Raw genomic sequence first — 18,610 nt, forward strand, 5'->3', positions numbered from 1 at the left:
TCTAAATCCCATTAAGTTCAGTGATTTAAATTTTAGCTGACAGAATATCTGTCACTGTTGTGACAGAGTAAACTGTCCGCCAATATCTAAATCAGGAACTTAGTTATTTTAAAATCAATTGATTATAGGCATTTCTAACTTCATTTACAAAAAGGGCTGATTATAGGACGTGGTTGATGAGAGCCCCGGTTGGGATGACTGCTGCATTATTAATGAAGATGTCCTTAAATATATATTCTGGATAAATACATCATTTTATACAAGAGGGAGAGTGAGTGGAAATTACATCTACATACAGCCTCCCACCCTCGCATAATAACCACACACAGGTACCTAGGTCCTTAGCTGTAAGAGCCTATCTTTTAGGTCTTATGAGCAGATCCAAATATCCCCAGATATTGGAAGAGAACACCTCACCCACATTATCATGGGATGCTTCATCATCAGTGTCTTCTCCCCATCAAGGTAGGTAGGTACCACCTTGAAGGACTCGACCAATTTTCATAGTTGTTGATAAAATGTATTCTAGATAGGAGCTAGGATTTAGTGGATAAAAACCTTGAAGAATAAGTACCTTGAATGTATCTATTTTTATTTTTGGGTGCCTATGGTATAAAAACGGGTATGCTGGAATGTTTGCTGAAAACAATGGTTCATGCATCCTCAGACCAAAATGTTTTGACCTCTCCATGTGCCTGACAGGATCAAAGACTTTCTTAAGGGTTGTGCTTTTTACAAATCCCTAGCTTTATAGCATATACATTATATGGTTTATGAGTATATATGAGCATTTTTGATGAGGCCTACCGCTCTCATAACTGAGTGATAAAACAGGAATACTCTTCTTAGGACTGCAACATGGGCAGCTCCCTCTCAATTTAACATTCATCAAGGATTGGTGCTGGTGAATTACCAGGTTGTCTGCATTTTGCACACTAATGGAACATTTCGATATGCGGATGTATGACAACTGTTTTCAATAAACATAACTGTTTTTTAATAAGCTGCATGAACCCAATAAACACAAGCACACTCTTGGTATAAAGTAATAGATTTCTATTCACCCAATCACAGCTCCTATCCATAATCTTTTGTATCACTTTTTATCATTAACTGTTTTTTCTGGATATATACTTATCAATGATTCTGATGTTTTGCTGTCATTTTCAAGTTTAGAAATGCCTTCTGCAGAGAGATAATTGAAGCAGATTAATATCTGTCATATGATGGATTGAGAGGTAAACATAAGAGTGAGTTGATCTGTTCGTCCTCATTGGAGTAAAATATTAAATGGTGCTAGGGAATCACATAGATTGTGAATGGTGTTGGAGAGAGAATATTCCAGATCCTGGAATTCAGCAATAAGTTTGTGAGTTTGTGAGTTTCCTTCGTACCGACTGGACAATCAGGATGTTAAAGACTCAATAATAAGTGCTGCAGTATTGGTATATATTTATTGCACCCCATAAAAACGTTACCATTGGGAATGGTATGTACAAATGTGATTCTTATCACCAACTACAAGTTGCCCATTATAATGGGGAAGAACATGCAGTGGCCAATCACAGAGGGTTGCAAATTGGCATTTGCCTAATGAATATTATTGAGGCAGGTCATTCTGTGACACCCTGCCATTCTATATTTAGTGAACCAACATATTTCTGCATAGGTCAGTTTGCAAGTCATTGCATAATTGTTATACACTTTTTGCGACTGAACTTCAGAAACGATAGTCTTTTTAACGTGTCATAGTAATGTTGGATTTCCAGGTCTAACACTGCCCTTTAAGGAGAGCTTAGCGATAGATTTACGAAACACAGGAAGTTTATTCTTCCTCGTTCCTCGAATTTTTCAGGCATCAAATAATGGCCGTACACTTTTCCCTTACACTGTTTTTGCCTTCGCCTCATTCCACGTCTGACAAACGGTATCAAAGGTGAGCAAGGTATTCGGAAAGGCATGTACTTACTTTGTGTGGGCGGTGGGGGGAAGCCCACAAAAAAACACACATTTTTAGCTTTACAGCACTACATGGATAAAATCTAAATTTTGCTGACTCCTACTTATAATATTATTGCATATTCTTGTTTCTAATGTCTTCTCATTTCGGGTATATTCAGCTTATTTTACAAACAAAACATATTTTGACATGCTGCAAGTTTTCTCAAAGATAACTAATTAGAACATCAGATGTCTGATTTAAAATCGCATTTTAAAAGCATTATGCGCAGGTATCTATGGTTTGTGACATATATGCCTCATCACGTCTGATATTTCAAACTCAATACTGTATATCGCTTCTGTCATTCCAGTTAAAATGTCAAATCGTTATCAAGACTTCCACATTCACAATGCTTATTGAATAAACCTCCATGCTTTCCTTATTGAGGATACGGAAATCAGACAATAACATTAGGATGCATGTGATTATTATACAATTAACTTCAAACTATTTCCCTATTAGAGAAGAAGACAATTAGATGATGCAAACCATGTGTCTTAGCAATGATTTAGCCTGTTCATCTTTTCTCCATTCTATTTTAATTGTCTAAAGATAAAAAGTATACCATCAAGTGGTCAGTACTCTCAGTTAGGGTTTCTTTGAATCAGGTGCTACCGCCGTAAGTATGACTGGTGTTTTGTAATTATTTCCTTTAAATGAATACATACTTTGTAGCCAAGAAACATATCATATGTTGCTACAAAGTAATGATATTGTGGTGTGTGATTTCACAAAAATACAATAGCGCAGAGACTTAAAATATCTGGAAATATAATGCACCTGTGTGGTGGCAGATTCCTGGCTGCTTTGAATTCACAAATCTTTTAGAGGTTACTCTTGAAAATCTGAGACAGTAGCAGCCTTCTAGTCATAGGGGCTTATTTACAACTCTGGTTGTGTTGCCCTTACATCATGTAGTGCAAGAGCGACACAGCTCCTAAGGCAGATTTATAAAGCCACGCAAGGCCACCTTCAGGTGGCCTTCCATGGCTTAAACAATCAGGAGAAAAGCAACACAGCAAAAATCCCTGCATTGCTTTACTCTGCCCTCTGAAGGCAATCCATGGGCACTGTGAGGGTGTTCCCATTCAACTCCCATGGATTTTGAAACAGTCCCATATTTACAAGAAGTTGTGAAGCTGGGAATGTGCCAAAATGCTACACCTTCCCAGTAGAGATGTAACGAGGAGAAATATTTTTATTTCTCCTTGTTACTTCCTCTTTCTATGTGTGCTGCACATAGAAGGAGGAAAATGCCCCTCAGGATTGTTTTCGTGCAGGAAAGTGTTCCTTCCTGCATAAAAACAATCTGCATGCAATGCAGGCACCCTTGGTGCAAGGGTGGCTGTTTTGGAGCTAGGCTGCCAAAAGGGCACCAGAACAGGAGAAATGGCAGGAATGTTAGGTATTATTTAAACTACCACTCATTCCTGCCCTTTCCTTGTGACACAGTTCAGAGCAGCAAGGTGGCACTCTTTCACTTTGCCATGAATATGGCCCATAATCCTGAGAAAGTATGTGAATTTTTCTTTTGCATGCAGAAATATCCACATGTAGATTGTCATGCACACAGGATTTGTTTCACTGTGCAGAAACACCTTTACCTATAAATTCACAAATACTGAGAGTGTTCCGATTCTCTTGCCACATTGGAAAGGAATGTATTCCTGCCCTTGACAAGGATACATCTCCACGACTTCCAGAACAGAAAGGTGCCCGAGTATGTGAAATTTCACAATTGTCTAACTCTGCTTTAAAAAAAACTACAGTATTCCCATCCTGAAATGTTCACTCTCTACCAGAAGGAGCCCCGTTCCTTGCAGGAAACCTCTGGAAAAGTAGATGCATTTTTGAGTGTTAAACAAATATAAGTGACAAAAGAAAGTCATTTTTCTCTACTAGAAAAGGCTCTACATGTCCACAGGTGAATAGGCCTGCGAATGAGACCACTTAAATTTATTTGCTTTCATCTATTCAGACATCAACCAGTTCTCTCTAATGTGTACCAATCAAATTTAAGCCCTTTAAAAAACATGAGTACACTCTTCCAGGAGCTTTAAACTAATCTGTGACTGTTGTTAAAATTTGACATTGAAATTAGATGTCCTAACTTCAATTACCCATCACAATATTTGACTCCAGTTTTCATTTTTGTCCACTGGCACTGACAGATATATATGGTATTTGCGCAGGGAGCATTTGAATGTAAGTTGTGTGGGAACCACCTAAGTTGGTTGCTAGCTGTATGATGGTAATGTACTTGTTTAAAAAGCAGAATTCTGTTTGTTGTACTTCCTGAGATGCATATTGTTAGACCTGACAGCCTTAGGGTGGTCACCCCCAACTTTGTGCCTCCCTCCCTCTACTTTTTGACACTGTTTATGCTCGTTTTAGGACTCTGCACACTTTACCACTGCTAAAGTGCATATGCCCTCACCCTCAAATCATGGTAACATTGGTTCATATCCAATTGGCATATCTGATCTACTAGTAAGTCCCTAGAAAAGTGCACTATATGTGCCCACGGCCTGTAGATTGAATGCTACTAGTGGGCCTGCAGCACTGGTTGTGACACCCACATAAGTAGCCCCTTAACCATGTCTCAGGCCAGCCATTGCAAGGCCTATGTGTGCAGTTTCACTGCCACTTCAACTTGGCATATAAACGTACTTGCCTAGCCTTTAACTCCCCTTTTTTAACATACAGGTCACCCCTATGGTATGCCCTAGTGAACCCAAAGGTCAGGGTGCTGTGTGGGTAAATGGCAGGACATATATCTTTGTGTTTCATATGTCCTGGTAGTGGAAAACTCCTAAATTCATTTTCCACTGCTGTGAGGCCTGCTCCTTTCATAGGCTAACTTTAGGACTACTCTCATATACTGCTTGAGTGGTAGAATCTGATCTGAAAGGAGTAAGAAGGTCTTATTTAGGATGGCCAGAATGGTAATACAAAATCCTGCTGACTGGTGAAGCTGGATTTAATATTACTATTTTAGAAATGCCACTTTTAAGAAAGTGAGCATTTCTCTGCACTTAAATCCTTCTGTGTCTTAGAATCCACATCTGGCTGGGTTAGTTGACAGCTCCCTTGTGCTTTCTACTCAGACAACCCCAAACACAAGATGCTCAGTCAAACCTGCACACATCTGCATACTGAATGGGTCTTCCTGGGCTGGAAGTGTGGAGGGCCTGACACTTACATCTCAAAGGACAGTGGTCTGCCCTCACACAATGGACTGCCCAACCCCCTACTGGGACCCTGGCAGACAAGATTGTACTGAAAGGGGACCTTGTGCACTTATAAGCCACTCTTTGAAGCCTCCCCCACTTTAAAGGCAGATTTGGATATATAAACTGGGTCCCTGATCCTACCAACTCAGACACCTCTTGACAAGATATCGCATTGGAAAGAAACTCTGAACCAGAACCCAACCTGCCAAGAGAAACTGCCTGGCTGCCCAAAGGACTCACCTGGACTGCTTTGCTGTAAAGGACTGCTGCCTTGCTGTTGCCCTGCTGACTTGCTGGCCTCTGGCTCTGCTGAGGAGCGATCTCCAAAGGTTTGGAATGAGCTTGCCGTCTGTTGCTGAAGTCTCAGAGCCAAAAAGACTTCAATTTCTGCAAAGAAACCCTTGTGCATCGAAATTTTGATGGACAGCCTGCTGGAAACAACGCACAGCCTACACCGTGATGAGAAAATCACCTGACAACCGAACCGGAACGACGCAGCCCGACTTCCCGAGTGAATGATCGACACAGTGCTGCGTTCTGATTGGAAATTTACCGCACAGCCCTCTGGATCGATGCACAGCTGGGCCAGAATGACACAGCACGACTTCTCAGACAGAGAAATGATGCAGCACCTTCCATGCGACAGAAAATCCGACGCAATGCGCTACTGGAATGATGCAAGCCTATGACTTCGGCCCACATGCCCTAGATTTCCACGCATCGTCCCTGGGTGCAACGAAGATCCCCGCACCACAGTGAGGAACCTGGACCAAACAAAGCAGTCCTGTGCTGTGGGAAAAGAAACGATGCATCATCTGTGTGCGATGGAATATCTGACGCACACCCTCTCTTTTTCCACGCAACCTCCTTCTCTGCGATCATCTTGCGTGTAATTTTTGACGCACACCAGGTACTTTGAAAACCAAGCATTAAATTTCTGTTTCTTATTCAAAGACTATTTTACAACTCTTGAAGTTCATATTTCAACTTGTACTTATTGCAAATCTTGATCGTTTTGACCTGCTTTTTATCAGATAAATATCTTATATTTTTCTAAACATGTGTGGTGTCTTTTTGTAGTGTTCCACTGTGTTATTGAATGATTTATTGCACAATTACTTTACACATTGTCTCCTAAGTTAAGCCTGACTGCGCAGTGCCAAGCTACCAGAGGGTGGGCAAAGGATAATTTGGATTGTGTGTGATTTACCATGATGAGAGTGAGTGTCCTTACTTGGACCGGGGGTATCCTGACACCCTGACTGCCAACTAAAGACCCAATTTCTAGCACAGATAGTTAAGAAATGTCAACAATATTGAGACTGTGTGAAACCAGGAGCATGAAAATAGGGCATCTTAAACATTGATAGCTTCATTAGGACCACTTTCTTCCTGCTGATTGCTCGTACTGAAAAAGATTATCTCAAATGGGCCGAACAGGTGCCGATTCGAAAAACATGAATCACTTATTTTTTCGTATATGCAAAAAATTCTGAGGGAAACACTATTACAGTGTGGTTGCTATTTTACCTTGTGTGGCCACTGCTACCCACATCAACACACCTACAAAGGGGTGAGAGGAAAAATGTCCTTGTCCAAACTCCTAAATTATCTACCAGCATTAGTGTCCTGTATATCACCACCAGGATTCGATTTGTAATCCTGTCCAGTTTTAATGTATACAATTGCAAAGAAAGGGAGCACACTGCCTACACTCCAGCAACAAAGTCCAACCCCAATGCCTCATGGTAAATGCAGTCGAATTTGTAGTCCGTTCAGAAGGTAAAGTCCTTCACCTCCGTAGGTACAGCAAGTGCTGTATATCCCTGTGCACGTGTTTTTATTACTCTTTGAATGAACTACGAAGTCAACTGCTTTTACCATAATGCATTGGGGTCATACTTTGTTGCTGGAGTGTAGGCAGTGTGCTCCCTTTCTTTGAAACAGTTTTAATGTATTGTTGTATGTTCTGATCCCCATTTTGTTCATGTGCACAGTGTTTTATGTTCTCCACCCCTACTGCTCCATTCCTACATGGGTATACGTAGGAATGTGTTAGCAGAGGCCAAATGATGAAGCATGACACGATTAGTGGGTAAAGGTAGTTTTTCAAACATTTATTCTGTGTTTGTATTATATCTTGGTAGTCGCCCACCCATGGGAGAGCGGGGACTTGCTGGTTTTTTCTTGTTCTTTTGTAATAGTGGTACTGCTCTCCACACCCTGTTGCCTTACACTTTGTCAGGAGGGGGTGTTCCAAGGGCATTGTGGTGGGTTTTCCAATGGGTTATGATGCATTCCCGGATTTGCAAGAATCTGTAAACTTTGGAATGCATCAAAACTGCAGGCCTCCCCAACTATACACCTATGCAGGGGAGGAGTGACAAGAAAAAAAATCTTTATTTCTCCCCGTTTTTCCTTTTTGGGAGCAGGGTCAAGACTGATTTGAATATGAGTGGGTCCAAACTGGAGTGGTATGGTGAGCAAAAATACAGCAGAACTATGCCCTGATCTGTGACTTGGACTGAATGTTCAACACTGCTCAGCATTCAGTCCATCATCTGTTCCTTTAGCACTTGTCACCCTAAGTGTGAAGGGTATGCCCAGAAGTGGGTCCCATGCTCTCTATGCAACTGGATACAAGCTATTGTGGTTAATGAGGGGGGTTATCTTGAGATCAGTACCAGGATGTTTGTTTCTGATCCAGGAAGGATATTGCCTAGCAGATCAGGTTGGACTGTTCCCATAGGTAGCATAGTCAAGACTGATTTACATATGTCTGGGTCCAAACTGGAGTGGTATGGTGAGCAAAAATACAACAGAATTATGCCCAGATCTGTGACTGGGACTGAATGTTTGACACTGTTCAGCATTCAGTCCATCATCTTTTCCTTTAGCACTTGTCACCTTAAGTGTAAAGGGTATGCCCAGATGTGGGTCCCATGCTCTCTATGCAACTGGATACAAGCTATCTTGGTTAATGAGGGTTGTTACCTTGAGACCAGTTCTAGGCAGGGGAGACACCATGGTGACGTAGTTGTTTTCTCTGTGGTATCCGAGGAGGAGGTTCCAGTGTTTCCAGCGACTGCAGCTCTTCTCTTCAGCGTGAAATCGGGGGACCCTTCCGGAACGGATCTCTGCGAAGATGGCGGCTAGTCGAGCGCGCCGAAATGCCGTGAGGTTCTCAGCAGTTGAAGACGTCGAGATGGATGGATTGTTGTTTAGCCGCTCAGTGCTACAAAAGGAACTTGGATTGAGACCTGATCAGATTGACTACCTGTTTGCTTTTCCTGGAGGTAAAGTCTTTGAAGTGATTTTCACCACCTTTGCTTTGTTTGAACAATACCTCAAGCGCTTTAAAGAAAGGAATGACTCTGGACCTTTGAAAGTGTTTTCCATAAATGCCTTGACTCAGCCTCAGAAGAGATGGGTAAATGTCTCCATGTTTAATGAGTATGTTCAGAGCGCTGACATTATCACCTGGCTCAATCAGTTTTGCATTGTTTCTCATGGGGCAAGAGTGAGAGATGCTGATGGAGTAATGTAGGAAAGTCCTCCTTTTTGCCCTGGTCACCCCCACACTTTTTGGACAGGTACTGGTGGTTACTGACTCTTGGCTGTGCCCTGGGTACTGCTTACCAGTCCCAGGGCCAGTGCTCTGTGTAAAATGGATATGCAAATTAGGCTAATTATAATTGGCTAAGTTAACCTACCTATAAGTCCCTAGTATATGGTAGGGCATGTAGGTTTAGGGACCACAGCATAGGTGGTGCACACCTAGGTGCACTGCTGAGGTGCCCAGTGTCATTTTAAAAGCAGGCCTGCCTTGCTGGCTGCTTTTAAATTAAAGTTATATGCAAATTCGACTTTGGAATTAAAAGTAGTTCCAAAGTCTTAAACTACCTTATTTTTACATATAAGTCACCACTAAGGTGTGCCCTATGTGCCCCTAGGGCTGGGTGCCATGAAACTATAAGCAGGGACTTTATAAAAATAGATTTATAAACCCTGGTGAGGTAAAAACAGCCAAATTCGTTTTTCCCTCATTGAAGTAAATGGCCTTCATAGGCTAGAATGGGGAGACTTTATTTTAAATTTTAAAGTCTCCTTAAATGTTGCATACCAAGAATTTGGTATCAAATTCATTGTTGTAATAAATCCCACAACTTCCAGTTGTTGGATTTAATATAACTTGTTCAGGTAAAAAGTTTAGACTTTACCTAAAAAGTTGCCAATTTCAGCCCTGCATTGTTTTTGCTGCTGTGCTCTGATTGGCCAGCCTGCAGCAGCTTAGTCAAAGCTGCCTTGATGAGGTGTGAAGTGGCCTGGCTTCACACAAAGGAATGTGCTTGGGGGAGAGAATCTCTTCTCAGCAGATGGTGAGGCAGGAAGGGGGAGGGCTGCCAAACTGGTCTTCAAAGGCAGAGAAGGACATCTGGAGCACCCAGCAACACCCCCACATCCTGCAACCCCAGGCAACTAGGTGCCCCCTTGATTAGATTAGGAGAGGGCAGGAGAGGGGTGTGTTTATGATTTTTAGCCACACCAGTGGGTGGGCTCAGCCAGATGTAACCTCCAAAAATCAGATTCAGCCATGTTGGATTTTTAGAGACTGTTGCCTTCTGGGATGGATTTTTGCCACACTTCCCAGGAAGTGGTCATCACAGGGGGACGACCCTGTACCTGATTGGAGAACCAGGACCCCCCTGCTTTTCACCCAGGAGCAAGGATAAAACTGGCAGACCTGCCCCCACACCTCAGATCCCTGCCAGATTTCAGGAAGAAAAGAAGTAAAGGAGAAGAAGGACTGCCCTGCTGGACCCCTGGCATGCACCTGGAACCTGCACTCAGAAGGACTGCACCAGCTGCACACTTGCGCTTCACCACAAGAAGGACTTTGCCTGGCTTCAACTGGTTCAAGGAGGGACTCCCTGTTTGCTACAGGTGAAAAATTGCAATCCAGAGTCCCCTGCACCAACTCCTGAAAAAAGAGACCAGTTGACCACTGCCCAGTGGCCAAAAAGGAGTTTGCGCCAGGTGCATTCTGGGAGTTGAAGTCCGCACCCCCCAAGGACCATCACAGAACTTCTGGACCCTTGGGGTGAGCTGTGGACCCCAAAAGAACCTTAAAAGAACATCTGGGTGAAGCTCCAGAAGTTTGGAGAAGATTTGAAAATTTTTGTAAAAAAGCTCCAGAGAGGGACCGACCCGCAGCGGAAATTCTAGCCGGCTTGCCTCAACCGTGACCCGTCCTGACTTGGTGGTTCGTCCCGGTAAAGAAAAACCTCCGAAAAAGAGACAAAGTCCGAAGGTAAAAAGTTGACCGGGACCTCCCAGCCATCGTATCCGAGAAGGGCTCCACGGACGTCGGATCAAGATCCAGGTTTACCCCGGTCGAAGGATTTTCACCTTGAAAAAACGACTACGTCCGAAGGTAAAAATCTCCACCGAGGAAACCCACATCATGTATCCGGACAAGGGCTCCAGGAGGTCGGATTCAACTGGCAGGTTCGTCCCGCTGAAGAAAATCTTCAAAATAAAGACTAAGGGCCTGATTCTAACCCCGGCGGTCTTCGACCGCCGGGGCGAGGGTCGGCGGGAGCACCGCCGACAGGCCGGCGGTGCCCCGCAGGGCATTCTGACCGCGGCGCTTTGGCCGCGGTCAGAAAGGGTAAACCGGCGGTCTCCCGCCGGTTTACCGCTGCCCTCAGAATCCCCCATGGCGGCGCAGCTTGCTGCGCCGCCATGGGGGATTCTGACCCCCCCTACCGCCATCCTGTTCATGGCGGGAAAGCCGCCATGAACAGGATGGCGGTAGGGGGGGTCGCGGGGCCCCTGGGGGCCCCTGCCGTGCCCATGCCAATGGCATGGGCACGGCAGGGGCCCCCGTAAGAGGGCCCCGCAAGGTATTTCAGTGTCTGCCTTGCAGACACTGAAATACGCGACGGGTGCTACTGCATCCGTCGCACCTTCCCACTCCGCCGGCTCGATTACTAGCCGGCATCCTCGTGGGAAGGGAGTTTTTCCCTGGGCTGGCGGGCGGTCTTTTGGAGACCGCCCGCCAGCCCAGGGAAAAACTCATAATACCCTCCGCGGTCTTCTGACCGCGGAGCGGTATTATGTGGGCGGAATTCTGGCGGGCGGCCTCCGCCGCCCGCCAGAATTAGAATCAGGCCCTAAGTCAGAAGGTAACTTTTTAACCGAGGCCTCCCGCGACTTGTAGCCGAGCAGGGCTCCATCGCGGTCGGCCTGAAACTTTGCCTTTGCCCCGGTCCTGGTGCAACTAGATGACCCGATTGGCGCTTTTTGTTTCTAAGCGCTAGAAAAATAATAATTCTTTAAAAATTCATATCTCCGGTTCCCTTTATCCGATTTTATTCGTTTTTGTGTCATTTTAAAGATACAAATATAAACTATTTTTATTAATTGTTTTTGGATTTTTAAACTGTTTCCTGTGTTTTATTTGATTACTGTTTTGTGATATTTGAATGCTTTACACACTGTCTCCTAAGTTAAGCCTTGACGCTCGTTGCCAAGCTACCAAGGGTTGAGCTGGGATTAATTTACTGAGACCTAACTTTACCTAGGTGGAGGTTAGTGGCTTGTTGCTAGGTGTAGGTACCTACCTGCCCTTACCAATAACCCATTTTCCAAAATTTTTGGTGGCAGCGGTAAGACCCTGTACTTGTGTTCAGTATCACGTTACGGTTTTAAGTAAAACAAATTAAAAATCCTTTAAATTGTCTTAGTGCAAAAATTATTATTTTTTTAATTTTTAATTTTTATTTTTTTTATTAATATGGATTAATTTCAATTATTGAATTTTTGTAATTTTTCTAAATTCTTGTTTCCAATTTTTTCAAAAAGTTTTTGTTGACACAAAACTAGGGAACCATGGAGCTTGATCTGGCTACCCTACCCACACTGACAGTAGTCCAGCTTAGGTGGTTGTGTATTGAAAGAGAGTTGCCTGCAACCACTGATCTCAGGAAGCAAATCCTGATCAAATCCCTGACAGCATGGGCTAAGGCCCAAGAGCTAGGCACAGAGGAAGCTCCAGAGGAGGAAGAAAAAGGGGAGGATGTTAACTCTAACCACTCAGGGGAGGGAAGGCATCTGAGCCCAAGTGAGGATGAGGAAGAACGGTCCTCAGTAAATACACTCACTAGGGGCAGATCCAAAGCTAGTGGTGGGAAGGGGGTCCTTTCAGGAGCAGAGAACCCATCCATCAGAGAAAGAGAGCTGGAGGCCCAGCTAGCATACATAGCTTTGGAAGCAGATAAGCTGGCCCCAGAAAAGAAAAAGTGGGCAAACAAAGAAAAAAGAGATGGTGGCAGCGATAAAGAAGCTGAGGTGTCCCTGGGTGGGGGTTTTTCCCCCAGATTACCCAAAGGGGTGGTTCCTGCCTATGTAGAGGGGGATGACATGGATAAGTGGCTGGGGGCCTTTGAGAGGGCCCTCCAGATGAGGAGAGTCAAGCCTCAGTACTGGGGTTCACTTCTTTGGGAGTTAGTTCCCAACTCTGGGAGGGATAGGCTCCTAACCATGAGTGGGGAGGATGCAGAGTCATACCCCAGTATGAAGAGTTGCTTGACTAAAAAGTTTGGTCTGACCCCAGAGCAGTATAGGCTCAAGTTGAGGGACACCCAAAAGACAAGCACCCAGTCCTGGGTGGACTTTGTGGACATTTCAGTAAAGGCACTGGAGGGCTGGATACAGGGCAACAAGGTAAGTACCTTTGAGGGGCTGTACAATTTGATTATGAGGGAGCACCTTCTAACCAATTGTGTCCAAGAGAAGCTCCGCCAGTATCTAGTTGACTCTAGGATGACCAACCCCAGAGAGCTGGGGGAGGCAGCAGATGACTGGTTAAGAACTAGGGTTCACCAGAAACCCCCAGGGGTGATCAGAAAAAGGGAGGACATGGTTCTTCTCAGGGGAAGAACCAGGGGAAAGATGATAAAAAGCCCAAGGAGTCCTCACAAGAGTCCCCAAAAACTTCTCAGGGTGGGGGAGCCCCGAGCCATTTCACTTTTAAAGGGAAAGGGTATCAGGGAAAGAATTATGATCCTGCTAAAGCAGGAAGGTTTCAGGAGCTTGCTAAGGCCGGCAAGTGTTTTGATTGTTATTAACCTGGACATAAAAGAGGAGATGCTATCTGCTCCAAGAAGCCCCCCACTGGTGGGCAATCCCAGGGGATTGCTAGTGTAGGGTTGGGGGTGGAAGTTGGCCCAGGGGTGGAGTCAGGGTACACAGAGGTCACCTTAGTATCTGTGGGTGGGGTGGACATTGCAACTATGGCCACCTTACCTCCCATCATGGAGAGGTATAGGCAGAGGCCTAAAGTCAATGGGACTGAGGTGGAAGCTCTGAGAGATACAGGAGCCAGTGTGACAATGGTCACAGAGAAGCTGGTTTCTCCAGAACAGGTCTTACCTGGTGTCTTCCACCAGGTGACTTATGCAGATAGCAGAACCAAACTCCATCCCATGGCCATGCTGAGTCTGGAATGGGGAGGTGTGACTGGCCCTAAGAAGGTAGCTGTAGCTCCTGCCCTCCCAGTAGAGTGTCTGCTGGGAAATGATCTTGAAGCATCTGAATGGTCAGAAGTGGAGAGAAGGGTCCATGCACAGATGCTGGACCTCCCTGAATGGGTGTGTGCTGTGACCAGGTCACAGGCCCCACAACAGGGAAGTGCTGGACACTTGGACCCTGGAACCATGGGCCAAGCCTCCAAGAAGAAGAGAAAGGGCACTGGGTCTGGCTTGCCAGCCCCTACAAGTACAGAGGGTCAGGAAAAATCCAACCCTGACGGGGAGGATCTGAACTCTGAGGGAGGGACACTTCCCCTGCAAGCTCTGCCTGACTTGGCAGAACTGCAAGGGGCAGGTGGGCCCACCAGAGAAGATTTGTGCCGGGGACAAAGAGAGTGTCCCACTCTTGAGGGCCTGAGGCAGACTGCTGCCAGGCAAGAACAAGGGGATACCAGTGGGACCCACAAGGTTTATGGGAGGATGGAGTTCTCTACACTGAGGCAAGGGCCCTCAAACCAGGGGCTACTATGAGAGTTGTGGTCCCCCAGAAGTATAGAGAATTCCTCCTTACCTTAAGCCATGATATCCCCTTAGCTGGACATTTGGGACAGACCAAGACCTGGAACAGGCTGGTCAACCATTTTTATTGGCCCCAAATGTCAGAAAAAGTCAAGGAGTTTTGCAGCTCCTGTGTCACCTGTCAAGCCAGTGGCAAGACAGGGGGCAAGCCAAAGGCTCCCTTGATACCACTGCCAGTGGTTGGGACTCCCTTTGAGAGGGTGGGGATTGACATTGTTGGTCCCCTAGACCCACCAACTGCCTCGGGTAACAGGTACATTGTGGTGGTTGTGGACCATGCCACCAGGTACCCTGAGGCAATACCCCTCCGGACAGTCACTGCTCCCACAGTGGCTAGGGCCCTACTTGGTGTGTTCACCAGAATGGGGTTCCCAAAGGAGGTGGTCTCAGATAGGGGCACAAACTTTATGTCAGCCTATCTAAAAGCCATGTGGGATGAGTGTGGTGTTACTTATAAGTTCACCACCCCCTATCATCCACAGACCAATGGTCTGGTGGAAAGATTTAATAAGACCCTGAAGGGCATGATCATGGGTTTGTCTGACAAACTCAGGAGGAGATGGGATGTCCTCCTCCAATGCCTGCTGTTTGCCTACAGAGAGGTGCCACAGAAGGGGGTTGGATTCAGCCCCTTTGAGTTACTGTTTGGGCACCCTGTAAGAGGCCCATTGTGCTTGGTGAGAGAGTCTTGGGTAAAGCCTCTCAAAGAGTCCAAGGAGAATGTGCTAGATTATGTACTAGGCCTGCGGTCACGCATGGCTGAGTATATGAAGAAGGCAAGCAGAAACCTGGAGGCCAGCCAGGAGCTCATGAAGCTCTGGCATGATCAAAAGGCTACCATGCCTGAGTATCACCCAGGACAGCTGGTGTGGGTTTTGGAGCCTATGGCTCCTGGGGCACTTCAGGCCAAATGGACTGGGCCCTATCCAATTCTGGAGAAAAAAGGTGAGGTCACCTACTTGGTGGACCTTGGCACCCCCAGGAATCCTCACAGGATCCTGCATGTAAACAGGATGAAACCCCACCAGGACAGGGCAGACATGACCATGCTGATCGTCACTGATGAAGGGAAGGAAGAGGAGGGTGAACCTCTGCCAGACCTCCTGTCCTCAAAGGCACAAGATGGGTCAGTGGAGGGAGTGGTACTCTCTCCCAAATTGACAGATCAGCAACAAAAAGACTGCAAACAAGTTTTGAAACAGTTTGCTAGTCTGTTCTCCCTGACCCCTGGACTCACCAATTGGTGTGTCCATGATGTTGACACTGGTGACAGCTTGCCTGTCAAGAACAAGCTGTATAGGCTGTCTGACCAGGTCAAGGCCAACATCAAAGCTGAGGTGGCTAAGATGTTGGACCTCAAAGTAATTGAGCCCTCTGATAGTCCTTGGTCCAGTCCAGTGGTACTGGTGCCCAAACCTAATCCCCAAGGTGGGAAGAAAGAATTGAGATTTTGTGTGGACTACAGAGGTCTAAACGCAGTCACTAGGACTGATGCTCACCCCATACCTAGAGCTGATGAGCTCATTGATAGGTTGGGGGCTGCCAAATTCCTGAGCACGTTTGATCTGACCTCAGGATATTGGCAGATTGCCTTAAGTCCAGGAGCTAAGGAGAGGTCAGCATTTTCCACACCAGAGGGCCACTTTCAGTTCAAGGTGATGCCCTTTGGCATGAAAAATGCTCCTGCCACCTTCCAACGGTTGGTGAATAGAGTCCTATCTGGGTTGGAATCTTTCAGTGCAGCTTATCTGGATGATATAGCTGTATTTAGTTCCACCTGGAAGGACCACCTGGTCCACCTGAAGGAAGTGCTTCAGGCCCTGCTTCAAGCAGGCCTGACTATCAAGACAAGCAAGTGCCAGATAGGGCAAAGCTCAGTTGTGTACCTGGGTCACCTTGTTGGTGGAGGCCATGTACAACCTCTCCAGCCCAAGATCCAGACTATCCTGGATTGGGAGGCTCCAAAAACCCAGACTCAGGTCTTGGCCTGACTGGGTACTACAGGAGGTTTGTTCAGAATTTTGGGACCATAGTGGCCCCTCTGACTGAGCTTACCTCCAAGAAACAGCCCAAGAAGGTCATTTGGACCCCAGAGTGTCAGAAAGCTTTTGACACCCTAAAACAGGCTATGTGTTCAGCACCAGTGTTACTGGCCCCTGACTATAGCAAGGAGTTTGTAGTGCAAACAGATGCTTCAGAGGAAGGGATTGGGGCAGTGTTAGCACAAGTGAATGAAGAGGGCCAAGATCACCCAGTTGCCTTCATCAGCAGGCGACTACTCCCCAGAGAGAAAAAATGGAGTGCCATTGAGAGGGAGGCCTTTGCTGTGGTCTGGTCCCTGAAGAAGTTAAGGCCTTACTTGTTTGGCACTCACTTCCGTGTACAAACTGACCACAGACCTCTCAGATGGTTGATGCAGATGAGGGGGGAGAACCCAAAACTGTTAAGGTGGTCCATTTCCCTACAGGGGATGGACTTCACAGTGGAGCACAGACCTGGGACTGCCCATGCCAATGCAGATGGCCTTTCCAGGTTTTTCCACTTAGCTGATGAGGACTACCAGGGTGTAGGTTAGTACCCATCACCTTTCATCTGGGGGGGCAGTGTAGGAAAGTCCTCCTTTTTGCCCTGGTCACCCCCACACTTTTTGGACAGGTACTGGTGGTTACTGACTCTTGGCTGTGCCCTGGGTACTGCTTACCAGTCCCAGGGCCAGTGCTCTGTGTAAAATGGATATGCACATTAGGCTAATTATAATTGGCTAAGTTAACCTACCTATAAGTCCCTAGTATATGGTAGGACATGTAGGTTTAGGGACCACAGCATAGGTGGTGCACACCTAGGTGCACTGCTGAGGTGCCAGTCATTTTAAAAGCAGGCCTGCCTTGCTGGCTGCTTTTAAATTAAAGTTATATGCAAATTCGACTTTGGAATTAAAAGTAGTTCCAAAGTCTTAAACTACCTTATTTTTACATATAAGTCACCCCTAAGGTGTGCCCTATGTGCCCCTAGGGCTGGGTGCCATGTAACTATAAGCAGGGACTTTATAAAAATAGATTTATAAACCCTGGTGAGGTAAAAACAGCCAAATTCGTTTTTCCCTCATTGAAGTAAATGGCCTTCATAGGCTAGAATGGGGAGACTTTATTTTAAATTTTAAAGTCTCCTTAAATGTTGCATACCAAGAATTTGGTATCAAATTAATTGTTGTAATAAATCCCGCAACTTCCAGTTGTGGGATTTAATATAACTTGTTCAGGTAAAAAGTTTAGACTTTACCTAAAAAGTTGCCAATTTCAGCCCTGCATTGTTTTTGCTGCTGTGCTCTGATTGGCCAGCCTGCAGCAGCTTAGTCAAAGCTGCCTTGATGAGGTGTGAAGTGGCCTGGCTTCACACAAAGGAATGTGCTTGGGGGAGAGAATCTCCCCTCAGCAGATGGTGAGGCAGGAAGGGGGAGGGCTGCCAAACTGGTCTTCAAAGGCAGAGAAGGACATCTGGAGCACCCAGCAACACCCCCACATCCTGCAACCCCAGACAACTAGGTGCCCCCTTGATTAGATTAGGAGAGGGCAGGAGAGGAGTGTGTTTATGATTTTTAGCCACACCAGTGGGTGGGCTCAGCCAGATGTAACCTCCAAAAATCAGATTCAGCCATGTTGGATTCTTAGAGACTGTTGCTATCTGGGATGGATTTTTGCCACACTTCCCAGGAAGTGGTCATCACAGGGGGACGACCCTGTACCTGATTGGAGAACCAGGACCCCCCTGCTTTTCACCCAGGAGCAAGGATAAAACTGGCAGACCTGCCCCCACACCTCAGATCCCTGCCAGATTTCAAGAAGAAAAGAAGTAAAGGAGAAGAAGGACTGCCCTGCTGGACCCCTGGCCTGCACCTGTAACCTGCACTCAGAAGGACTGCACCAGCTGCACACTTGGGCTTCACCACAAGAAGGACTTTGCCTGGCTTCAACTGGTTCAAGGAGGGACTCCCTGTTTGCTACAGGTGAAAAATTGCTATCCAGAGTCCCCTGCACCAACTCCTGAAAAAAGAGACCAGTTGACCACTGCCCAGTGGCCAAATTGGAGTTTGCGCCAGGTGCATTCTGGGAGTTGAAGTCCGCACCCCCCAAGGACCATCACAGAACTTCTGGACCCTTGGGGTGAGCTGTGGACCCCAAAAGAACCTTAAAAGAACATCTGGGTGAAGCCCCAGATGTTTGGAGAAGATTTGAAATATTTTGTAAAAAAGCTCCAGAGAGGGA

The sequence above is a fragment of the Pleurodeles waltl genome, chromosome 1_2, assembly GCF_031143425.1.
Source record: "Pleurodeles waltl isolate 20211129_DDA chromosome 1_2, aPleWal1.hap1.20221129, whole genome shotgun sequence".
In the NCBI taxonomy this organism is placed as follows: Eukaryota; Metazoa; Chordata; class Amphibia; order Caudata; family Salamandridae; genus Pleurodeles; species Pleurodeles waltl.